Below are 12325 nucleotides of genomic sequence, written 5' to 3' on the forward strand. Positions count from 1 at the left end.
GTTTCTTTTACATATGGCTTTTATACTTCCCACTGGATTGTAATCTCACTATATCTTCATTATTTCAATATGTTCATTGGTGGCTGGCCATATGACTCATTATAAGCACAGACACCTGGAATACAGTTGAGATTCAAACAGCAACACAAATGTGCCGGGCACTGGGCACACATAACAGGACAGGAAACATAGAAGTAGTGATATTCTCTCAGTCAGCTGGCCAATTTACTGAGGCATACATCCCAAGTACTAAATAGTGCAGGTTATGCTATTGGTGTTATGTTGTATCTTCCCAGTGTTGCTTTGTAAGGTAGACTCGTGAGTGTTGCATAACACAGTATTCTGACTCGTGAGTGTTGCATAACACAGTATTCTGACTCGTGAGTGTTGCATAACACAGTATTCTGACTCGTGAGTGTTGCATAACACAGTATTCTGACTCGTGAGTGTTGCATAACACAGTATTCTTGCGTGCTTCTCTTCATATTTCAGATGTAAATGTGACGACTTTGCATATGCTTGTCATGCATAATGATGGCTGATAAACAAGTGTTCAGGTAATGTCAGGATTTCCACTGGTAAGCTGTGTTATGCATGCCATGGCATGGCCTGGAGTAAGCTGCTCATTTTGTGTGATGGATACAGTGGCCCTGACATGGTCCGGTATTGAGATCATCCATAAGTATAGATAATAGGACACAAGAAATGTGTTGTGTGCATGAAGAGCCATCCACTAGCAGCAAATCTGTTTAGTACACTTATCCTATATAATAATTTCAGGCCATTTCAGCTGAGAATGTATTTTTAATGATTCCTGTAATGTATGCTGATACACCTTTATAGTCATATGCAGACATCATGTCAACGGGATGTTGCTTAATGTCTGTTAGATTGCAAATATACATATCAGTTTCAGTTTAATGTCAGCTATGATTTTCACAGGAATGTGCAGCCTGATAGACATTTGGTTTTCATTTTTATGGTTACTCACATGCATCACATATGGTGGTACAGTCGACTACAGCTATAACATATTCTAAGGTTACACAATGATTGTTTTCTACCTGATCCTTATGTCACAGTGAGTATGTTATGTAGTCATGTAGTAGCAGGCATGCATATGTACTTTCTGTCTTGTGTTGTGATTCACCTTGACAGAGCACGAGACTTGTGGATACTCACCCATCAGACTTCAGAGACAAGCACATGCCAGACCTTTGCCAGAGTGCTTAGAAGATGATGATGATGAGGATGATGATGAGGAAGTTGGACCTGCATGTGCCATCTTTCCTGATGCACCCCAGAGGAGATGAAGCTAGGCACCCCAACAAGATGATTATTGGTAGTAGATCCAGGAAGTGGTGACTGATGTCTTTTAGACACAGATTAGTGATATGATGGGGAATTTCTTAAGATGTGGGACTCATTCATGGGAAATAGCCTGGGGGATCCTTCATGATTTCTTCCCCATCAGGGTGGTTCCTCAACAACGTAGGTATTGTCTGTGTGATCCACTGTTGTAATGTTGCCAGTATTGTGTTTGCCACATCAGTGACTGGACTGTATATGCACATTTGTGCATGCGTAGTAGCACAGTATTTTGCTTCCATGTTTATGTGATACATGTCCAAACATACTCTGCAGATGTTGTGTGATATTTAGTATTATGTTGCAGTTGGTGCCTGACATGCATTATCACATTAGACTTGTATTCAACATTCAACTGTGCATGAGTTTTGGTAGTTAGCATGCTGCTATTGTTGCAACAATTTCAATGTATATGCATATGTGATGTGTGGTACTGACAGCAATGCACAAGCAACATGTTGCCCATATTCCACAAATACCACATTTGCTAAGGTAGCTTGGGATGACATCTCTTCCTTGAGGTGGGCCCATATTGGCCATCTCCTTCCACCTTTGTAATTATGTCATATATGTTGCTGCACATATGTATGGTAAATGTTCAACTTTGCTGGAATCCTTCTCCATTTTCATGTAGTTGTTTTGTTACAAGGTCAAATCCCAACTATATAGCCATTATACAGATTCAGGACATATTCAATCAAGTTGATGGCTACTGCTTGCAATACATCCTTGTTGTTATACTTGTGTGTCATATTAATCAGTGTACATTGTTGAAAGTGTACAGAACCTAATATTGCTTATATAGCATTAATCAGATTTGTGACCATACATTAGTCATTGGTGTGTGTGTGTGTGTGTGTGTGTGTGTGTGTTTTTTTGCATTGCATTCAAATAATTTGTTAGGCCAATGAAGGTTATATATATATACACCTACACCTGTGGGTTGTCTTTGACATGGCATACATGTAACAAATGCATTCCATTACACGCCTGGTTGTGTACATACTTGCATAGGTAGCAGTCAGTTTGCTTCTTACAGTGTTGCTGTTTGGCACTGTGCTTGGTTGTTTCCACATGCATGGTCAGAGGTTCTGTTCTATCCTCTGCTGGTATTCTCTACCATTCCAGGGGCTGCCTTTGCTTATCTGTGATGTTGCTTGGCTTACACTTGCATAGCTGACAGACTAGTTGGATATTAGATTATTTATCCAATGCTTACTGTGATCCCTATTACCCTATAACACACAACTACTATTGGTCATACACATCAGGTATGACTGCCACACAGCCTGCAACATATAACAAAATAGTGCATAGTTACATATGTATTTCTGCATTTCACCATGGCTAATATGCATCCACACCCTATTTGTCAACTTTCCATTGCCCACCTTGTCATAGCCGGTTTTAGGCACCGAACCGGGCCCTGGGCCCAACCACAGCAAGTTATCTTATCTTGATATTTTGTAACATGTCTGTCAAACCAACAAAAGCTAGTACAGCAATCTTGTATACTTAATAAAGCAGGTAAGTAATAATAACTCATATTTATCTCCTACAAAATTCAAACATCTTTAGTTATAGTATTTTGTTAAGTAACAAGCTTTACAATTTCATTAAATATTTTACCAATGACATAATGCCCCAGCCTAGGTTAAGCCCTGATGGTGGACATCCTCTTCACTAAAATTAACAACATAGCCAGTTTTAGGTACCTGCAATAACTGTGGCTGGAGGGGGCCCCTTAATCATCAATGACTGTGCGGGGCCCCACAAAACCACTGTTGGTTGGGGAAAAATGAGGAGAAAAAATGTATTAAGTTTCAATTATACTCTTTAACCTGAACAGGACTGTGATATGACCCTGTTAGGACAAAGCTGTAATGAACATAAGCAAAGTAAGCACTACAGAGATCAGCAGCCCAGGGTGACTGATCTCATTGCAAACTGTGGAGTTTAAGAAGAGCTGATGCTTGTAATCTTCAGAAATGGTTTCTCTTTCAAGGTTTTTATACATACTGGCAGAACAACTGATACTGTAACTCTCAACATTTTTGCTGAAGAATTCTGTTCAGTGATAAAAATAATAGAATAATAAAGTCTCATAATGAGGAACACATTTTATATATTACTCTAATTCATTTAAAAAGTTACTAGAATAACACATTTTGCACCAACATGCATTTTTAGACAATAAGTATAAAACTCTGATGGCTGGATTTATTGTGACAGAGCAAAATTATGAGACAATTTTCCATTGGCATGGCATGGCCTGGAGTAAGCTGCTCATTTTGTGTGATGGATACAGTGGCCCTGACATGGTCCGGTATTGAGATCATCCATAAGTATAGATAATAGGACACAAGAAATGTGTTGTGTGCATGAAGAGCCATCCACTAGCAGCAAATCTGTTTAGTACACTTATCCTATATAATAATTTCAGGCCATTTCAGCTGAGAATGTATTTTAATGATTCCTGTAATGTATGCTGATACACCTTTATAGTCATATGCAGACATCATGTCAACGGGATGTTGCTTAATGTCTGTTAGATTGCAAATATACATATCAGTTTCAGTTTAATGTCAGCTATGATTTTCACAGGAATGTGCAGCCTGATAGACATTTGGTTTTCATTTTTATGGTTACTCACATGCATCACATATGGTGGTACAGTCGACTACAGCTATAACATATTCTAAGGTTACACAATGATTGTTTTCTACCTGATCCTTATGTCACAGTGAGTATGTTATGTAGTCATGTAGTAGCAGGCATGCATATGTACTTTCTGTCTTGTGTTGTGATTCACCTTGACAGAGCACGAGACTTGTGGATACTCACCCATCAGACTTCAGAGACAAGCACATGCCAGACCTTTGCCAGAGTGCTTAGAAGATGATGATGATGAGGATGATGATGAGGAAGTTGGACCTGCATGTGCCATCTTTCCTGATGCACCCCAGAGGAGATGAAGCTAGGCACCCCAACAAGATGATTATTGGTAGTAGATCCAGGAAGTGGTGACTGATGTCTTTAGACACAGATTAGTGATATGATGGGAATTTCTTAAGATGTGGGACTCATTCATGGGAAATAGCCTGGGGATCCTTCATGATTTCTTCCCCATCAGGGTGGTTCCTCAACAACGAGGTATTGTCTGTGTGATCCACTGTTGTAATGTTGCCAGTATTGTGTTTGCCACATCAGTGACTGGACTGTATATGCACATTTGTGCATGCGTAGTAGCACAGTATTTTGCTTCCATGTTTATGTGATACATGTCCAAACATACTCTGCAGATGTTGTGTGATATTTAGTATTATGTTGCAGTTGGTGCCTGACATGCATTATCACATTAGACTTGTATTCAACATTCAACTGTGCATGAGTTTTGGTAGTTAGCATGCTGCTATTGTTGCAACAATTTCAATGTATATGCATATGTGATGTGTGGTACTGACAGCAATGCACAAGCAACATGTTGCCCATATTCCACAAATACCACATTGGTATAGGTATGACTTACGGATTGCCATGTCATGTATATCCAGTGGAAGGACATGTCTATGCCCTGTGTTTTGGATGACACTTCTCATGCTGTCACATAGGCATTGTGTTTGGTGTGTGTTTGCAATACTAATGCCATATTGTGTCATATGAATGTATCTGATACATATAGACAGTCCTCCTTTTTACTGAATGCATAGACCACAAATGTAATGTTCACGTATACATTGTGGTAATGATAATTTATTCAGTAACAGTATAGCATGCCTTATTTGGCCTATGTTACATTTCCACATCAATTCTTTATTCACATAAATTCACACATTTTGGCACATGGTGTACATATGAAGTGATTTATGTATGTGTCTCTGAACATATTCCGATCAATATAGAAAAAACACTGTACCTTGGAAGTGTGAGCAGTCACTGACTTCATGTTAATGTGCTGTAATGTTGCTCACATGGCTGTCCTTTGCTCAGTCATAACTAGGGTCAGTGACATATAATTGCAGATATTTATACTGCGTGTTGTTTCACATGGGCATGACAGAATATATGCATATGCCTGTTGTTGTGATATGATTACACAACACTATGTGTGTGATTTATACATGCCCATTTCTGGTGACGTCAGCTATGCAGTCTGCCCATGTGACATACATTGGTTATTTGCTTCAATGTAGTGTGGGCTGAGTTCACCACCACCCTATGTAGTGTACACATGTATTTGCAATGAGCCACCTTGCATATTGTTCTACTTTATCATTTGCCTAAGGAGCTTCGATGACATCTCTTCCTTGAGGTGGGCCCATATTGGCCATCTCCCTTCCACCTTTGTAATTATGTCATATATGTTGCTGCACATATGTATGGTAAATGTTCAACTTTGCTGGAATCCTTCTCCATTTTCATGTAGTTGTTTTGTTACAAGGTCAAATTCGGCCAACTATATAGCCATTATACAGATTCAGGACATATTCAATCAAGTTGATGGCTACTGCTTGCAATACATCCTTGTTGTTATACTTGTGTGTCGCATATTAATCAGTGTACATTGTTGAAAGTCGTGTACAGAACCTAATATTGCTTATATAGCATTAATCAGATTTGTGACCATACATTACGAGTCATTGGTGTGTGTGTGTGTGTGTGTGTGTGTGTGTGTGTGTGTATTTGCATTGCATTCAAATAATTTTTTGTTAGGCCAATGAAGGTTATATATATATACACCTACACCTGTGGGTTGTCTTTGACATGGCATACATGTGTAACAAATGCATTCCATTACACGTCTGTTTGGGTTGTGTACACCTACTTGCATAGGTAGCAGTCAGTTTGCTGCTTTCTTACAGTGTTGCTGTTTGGCACTGTGCTTGGTTGTTTTCCTTTCACATGCATGGTCAGAGGTTCTGTTCTATCCTCTGCTGGTATTCTCTACCATTCCAGGGGCTGCCTTTGCTTATCTGTGATGTTGCTTGGCTTACACTTGCATAGCTGACAGACTAGTTGGATATTAGATTATTTATCCAATGCTTACTGTGATCCCTATTACCCTATAACACACAACTACCATTGGTCATACACATCAGGTATGACTGCCACACAGCCTGCAACATATAACAAAATAGTGCATAGTTACATATGTATTTCTGCATTTCACCATGGCTAATATGCATCCACACCCTATTTGTCAACTTTCCATTGCCCACCTTGTCAATTGTGCCATCTGTGTAACTTCCCTCTCCTTGCTGTTTATTTCTGACCTTTGTCTGTCATGTATTGCGATATTTTTTTATATGGGTATACCTGGTGTGATGGCCTTTTCCTACTCTTTCCCTGTATTTACCTTTCCTTCTATTCTTAAAAGAAAAAGCCTATTCCCACAAAAAAAAAAAAAATTGCCACGCCCTTCTAACTGTCCCTCAGATTTTCTTTTTACAACATACCTGTTGCGTGTCCCTCTTCCTTACCTATACGCCATGTCTAACTTTCTATCTCCCTGTTTTCCTGGGTGTGTGCATTACATGTGTTCCCCACACATGTCCAGCACCCATTGTTAGCTACTGTTAGCTATGGCAATATGGCTGTGATTGCCTTTCACCATCATTAATTTTTTTTATTATAAATTTTACAGATTCCATTGGAATCCATAAGTGAGCACAAGTATATTTTATTAATAAATGACTTATGAAGATATCCTATAGTTGTCTCTAAGCTTACTGGAGAGATTTTATTGTAGACATGTTTTTATGGATGTCAGACAGCTTAGACTGTGATATATTTCCATAACTTTGTTAATGGACATCATGCTTTGTGAGAAAGTTTTCACGACTTACGGTGTAGTTGTGACCGATATGCAGTGCACTGTTGCTACTGAGAAACTCTGCTATCCACCAAAATATTTTAAGTTCACTGAGGTATATTTACATGCCACATGTTTATCCCAACTTTTTCATTGATATAGGTGGAATGCACCAGATTCCATTAGCTTTACAGAATCCAGCCCTTTGTTTTTCACACAGTTTGGGATTCTAGACTGAATCCTGTAAAAAAAAAAAAAAAAAAAAAAATATATATATATATATATATATAATATGCAATACAAAAGGTAGACAGGGGGTTGATTTAAGAAGTCCAGTATTTTTTCAGGAGGGAGGGTGGCCATTTATTTTGGGTATTGAATGTTATACAAAAAAGATGTTGTGACTAAAATATTGTGTAAAATATGAACACATTTTTAAATTGATACAATCCAGGAAGTGTAAGATGAAAAAACTGAAGGAGAAGCTGTAAAATATGGATAACATAAAAACATGGAAACAACATGTAACAGAAGTGATAAAAATAGGAAAAGTTGGTATGAAAACATTAATGATAAATGTTATAGAACTGAAGTTTGGCTGAGAATGGAAAGTGAAATTAAATAAGCTAGTATAAGTGGGAAAAAAAGATTTGGGTATACTAAAGAACTTGAAGATTTTCCTTTTTTGTGGAGACTAATAATCAATACACATCCAGTAAAGTCAGCCGTGAAGTGCAAGCAAATATCTGAAAGGTTATGTTAAAAAGTGTAAAATAAAGAACAAACAATTGAGCATGTATTTAGAATGTGAAATATAATACCCCAACAAGAAATGGGAAAGTTTAATCTTACTCATGGAGCAGGGTGTTTGGTCAAGAGTGTGCAACTCAAGTAGTCAAATTGTTAATGTGGAGTAAGCATATAATTTATAATTTACCCCAAACTACACCCTACTGTGTCTATAACAATGTTATTGACAAGTATTAGTAAAAAGCAGCAAATACAAGAATCTGTGTCTATACGTAGAACACAGCTGGGCAGTGTTAAGCAAGGAATTGCACTGCAATCAGGATAATTGAAAGAAGAATAAAAATAACATACTATTACTATAATTCAGCAATTTATTAATCTATATACAAAGAAGGAAAGAAAGAAAGAAAAAAACTATTAAAACGTCTCCATTTACAATGCTTCTTCGGCTCCCGTTGTTCGTTCAGTGTTCTGTTGTTGTTTTTGGTAATTGAACCTTTGTTTTTTCTGGGCACTGATGGTCGAGTGTAGAGAGGAGGTATCCGTGCTGTCAGTGAATCAGTGGATTGATTGGACGGTAGACTGTGGATTTGTGCAGGTGGCTTGGAGTGACTGGAGTGGTGGAATGTTGGACCTGGAAGTGGCTGTTCAGGCTTTTGTGTGTGGAGAGAGCTGGGTGGAGTGGATGGCAGAGACTGGGGGAAGGATGGTGTTGTGGAGGATCGAATGGTTTGTCAAAGTGGAATTGGATCACTGCTGCTGAAGATGAGGTTGGTAGAGTGGATGGTGGATGGAAACTGATCTTGAAGACCGTGGTTGTTGGCCTGGAAGAGGCCCGATGATGGTGACTGGTATCAGCTTGGATGTGTGCTGATTCAGACTTTGAATGTCTGTTTTATTGGACTGTTGGTACTGACTGGTCTTACCAGTGTGGAGATGAAACTTCAGTTGCTGGTACTCTGCATCATATGTGTGTATCTGTATGTGATTTCCGTGCTGTGTTTTTGTTGAAATGGCTTGTGATGTGCATTAATGAGCTAGAAGGAATGTAATTTCATTCAGCTGTTCACTTTTTGGTTGTACAGTGTGAATGACAATAAAGTTTTGCTTTGCTTACTTGTTTGAAAAATAAACATTTTTCTGCTAAAGGGTTAAAGAAGAAGGTAAAAATATAGGTAAAGTAACCAAATGTAATGAGGAACCACCATCTGTTGTTCAAAGGTACAAGGCTGTGATCCATTAGGAGGATGCAAACGCCAATAGATACTGGTATAGCAAAACCAAGAACCAATCCTGCCCCATGGCTGACCAAAACCACTAAGGATCTCATGCACCTCAGAGACAAAACCCTGAAGTCTTACAGAAAAAACAAAAATCAAGACTCCCTCTTGCTCTTTAAATGACTCCGAAAAAAAGTAAAGGAACTAGTCCATAAGGATAAAAGAACATACTACACTAAACTTCAATCCAGCCACAATCTAAACCCAAAAATATTCTGGAAGTCCATCTCCTCCCAACTTAGCCCAGGCACCAAAGAAAATCCATGCCCACATCCTTCCAGGACTCCCTCAAAATAGCATCTTATATTTCTTTATAAACTACATAGCTGACATCACTGCCACCTTAACTAATACTAGCAAAACAAATACTTCCTCACCCAACTCCCCCTCCCCAACTTAACAACACTCCCCTCCCTCCACTAACCCCCACCCCTCCCACCAACCTTACATTACAACCCATTCATACCTCTCAACTGTCCAGATTTGTTTCTGACTTCATATCTTTCAGAAAATATATGGTAACACAAGACATTTTATTCTAGCAATTTTCTAGGTTTATAAGAGCAATATTTAAAACCTGTTCCTATTTTTGAGGCTTTATCCCCCACTATATTTGACTTTGTCCAGATTTTTTGTGCTAAGAGGTTGAGAGCTGTGCAACTCATCTCCACCTCAACCATAAAAAGATTACTTTTAAAGCTTAAACCCTGCTCTAATCCTCCTGACACCCTAGCACCCACATTCCTAAAGGTAGCCACTGATGCCATCACTTACCCCATCAGTAACCTGATAAGCAGATCTATTCAGGAATCTTATGTACCCATTTTGTGGAAAAAGGCTTACATTTTCCCTCTACACAAAGGAGGTAAAAATCATGATATATCCAACTTTCAACCTATTGCCATCCTCTCCCCAATCTCCAAGATACTAGAAAAATGTATCCACTCCCAGATCATGCCCCATTTTACACATAATCACCTCTTATTTCCATCTCAACATGGCTTTTGACCAGCAAACAGAACTAGCACTGCCCTTATATCTTCCTCGACACAGTTAACAAGGCCTGTGACTCAGGAAAAACTGTTGCAACCATACTCCTAGACCTCTCAAAAACCTTCAGTACCATATCCCACCCTCTGCTACTGTCACAACTCTCTCACTTCTATCTCTATCCCACCACTATAAATTGGTTCTCTAGCTATTTTTCTGACAGGCAACAAGCAGTCAAATGGCAAAACTCCTCCTCATCCTACCTCAATGCCCCTACTGGAGTTCCACAAGGCTCAGTACTTGGCTCCCTATTATTCAACATCTTTATCAATAACTTACACACCTCTTTCTACAACGGCGGTGTAATTTAGTATGCAGACAACTCTCCAGTAATCTGCTCAGCTGACTCAGTCTCAGGTCTAGTACTCAAGACACAATCTGCATTCTCCACTACTGAAGATTGGATGACAATCAACCACTTAGTTCTCAACCCAAACAAAACTAAAATCACGATTTTTCACCCCATCAAAATCTACCTTATCACCCAAAGAAACTATCAAAATATATATAGTCAAAATCAATCTTTAATTGAAATTGACCCCCCACCCCCACAAAAACTCATTGGAGTAATCATGGACAAACAACTAAAATTCAATAACCACATTCGACAAAATATCAAAAAAAACATCAAAAGCTGGGATTGCTCTACAGACACAATAAATACCTAACCCCCTCATCTAGAAACAACACTACCATCCACCTACCTTTTCCCCTTTCTCATGTATGGGTCACCTACACTTGTCAAGCTCCAATCCTCCCTAAAAGCCAAACTGGAAGCCTGTTAAAAGATATCTAAATTTGCAACAATCTCCAGACACTCCTCCTACCATTGTAAGGCTCTTCACTCTCTAAATTGGCTAGAACTACCAAGTTATCTTGACAGCTTACAACTTACCACCACTCACAAACTCATCTTTCAAGCCTCTGACTGCCCATCCCTTAATTCCATCTTTAACTCCTACATTCCCAATAGGCCCCTTAGATCCGAGAACATAAATCTTCTACTAGTGCACAAGCCTAAGCGTTCACCTGGGGAACTTATCTTCTCTTTCTCCCTCACCAAAAAGTGGAATGTTCTCCCACCATCCCTCAGAACTATCCACAACCCTGTCACTTTCAAATCTTCTATACACTCTTACCTTACCTCTACCTGGGAATGCTCCTGCACCCAATCCTCTGCTAACTTCCCCCAATAAACTTTTTTTTTCTGACAATAGAAAAATGACAATGTTTACCATTAGCTAATATTTTATCGTTAAAACTTGGTGTAAAATGTCTATGTATGTTATGAATTGCTATATATGTCACATTATGATTTTAACTCTTTATTTTAATTGTAGAACTCTTTTGAAAATTGTAGTATTTCTGTAATGTGCAATCTTTTATTACTGTGGAGCTTTACTCCCCGGGCCTCCATTGAAAACAGGCTCAATATGGCCCAGTGGACTACCCCAGTTAACAAACTGCAAATAAATAAATAAATACATAAACTGACTTCTCAATTCACTGAGCAACTGGCACATTTTTTGAAGATAAGGATGCATTGACAGAATTATGCCAGCTGTCAGCGCACGTATAATTTACTTGAAGTGAAAAGCAAATAAGACAGCTGTTAATGCAATTCAGTATTCATATTGAAATGCAGCCTCTGTATTGCAAATAACTTCTTGGACTGCAACATGTTAATCATAGGTTATACTAGTAATAATCCTGGATGTTCAACATACTTTGCTAAGAGTTTCAGAATGCTGAACTGAATTCTGGAAATTATTTTCCTGGGAACATATTTACAAATATGAGATATCTTAACATCTGCAAGATTATTAATATTTATGGGACACTGTCTGAGTTAAAGGCATGGCTGTATGATCACATACTTAATTTTTAAAAATTTCCAAAAGTCTACTTTACGTAATCCCTAGGATTGTGTAAGGTATACAAATGTTGCAAAGGTGATATCTCCCTTAAACCTTTGTTGCTGTTCCATGTAATATAGAACGTTGTTGTACCAGTACTGCCAGTAAATTGTCTTCCTGCTACTTTTCAGTCTGGAATATTTCTAGTG

Source organism: Protopterus annectens, chromosome 7.part0 (genome assembly GCF_019279795.1).
Source record: "Protopterus annectens isolate FY-2018-M chromosome 7.part0, PAN1.0, whole genome shotgun sequence".
Taxonomy (NCBI): Eukaryota; Metazoa; Chordata; order Ceratodontiformes; family Protopteridae; genus Protopterus; species Protopterus annectens.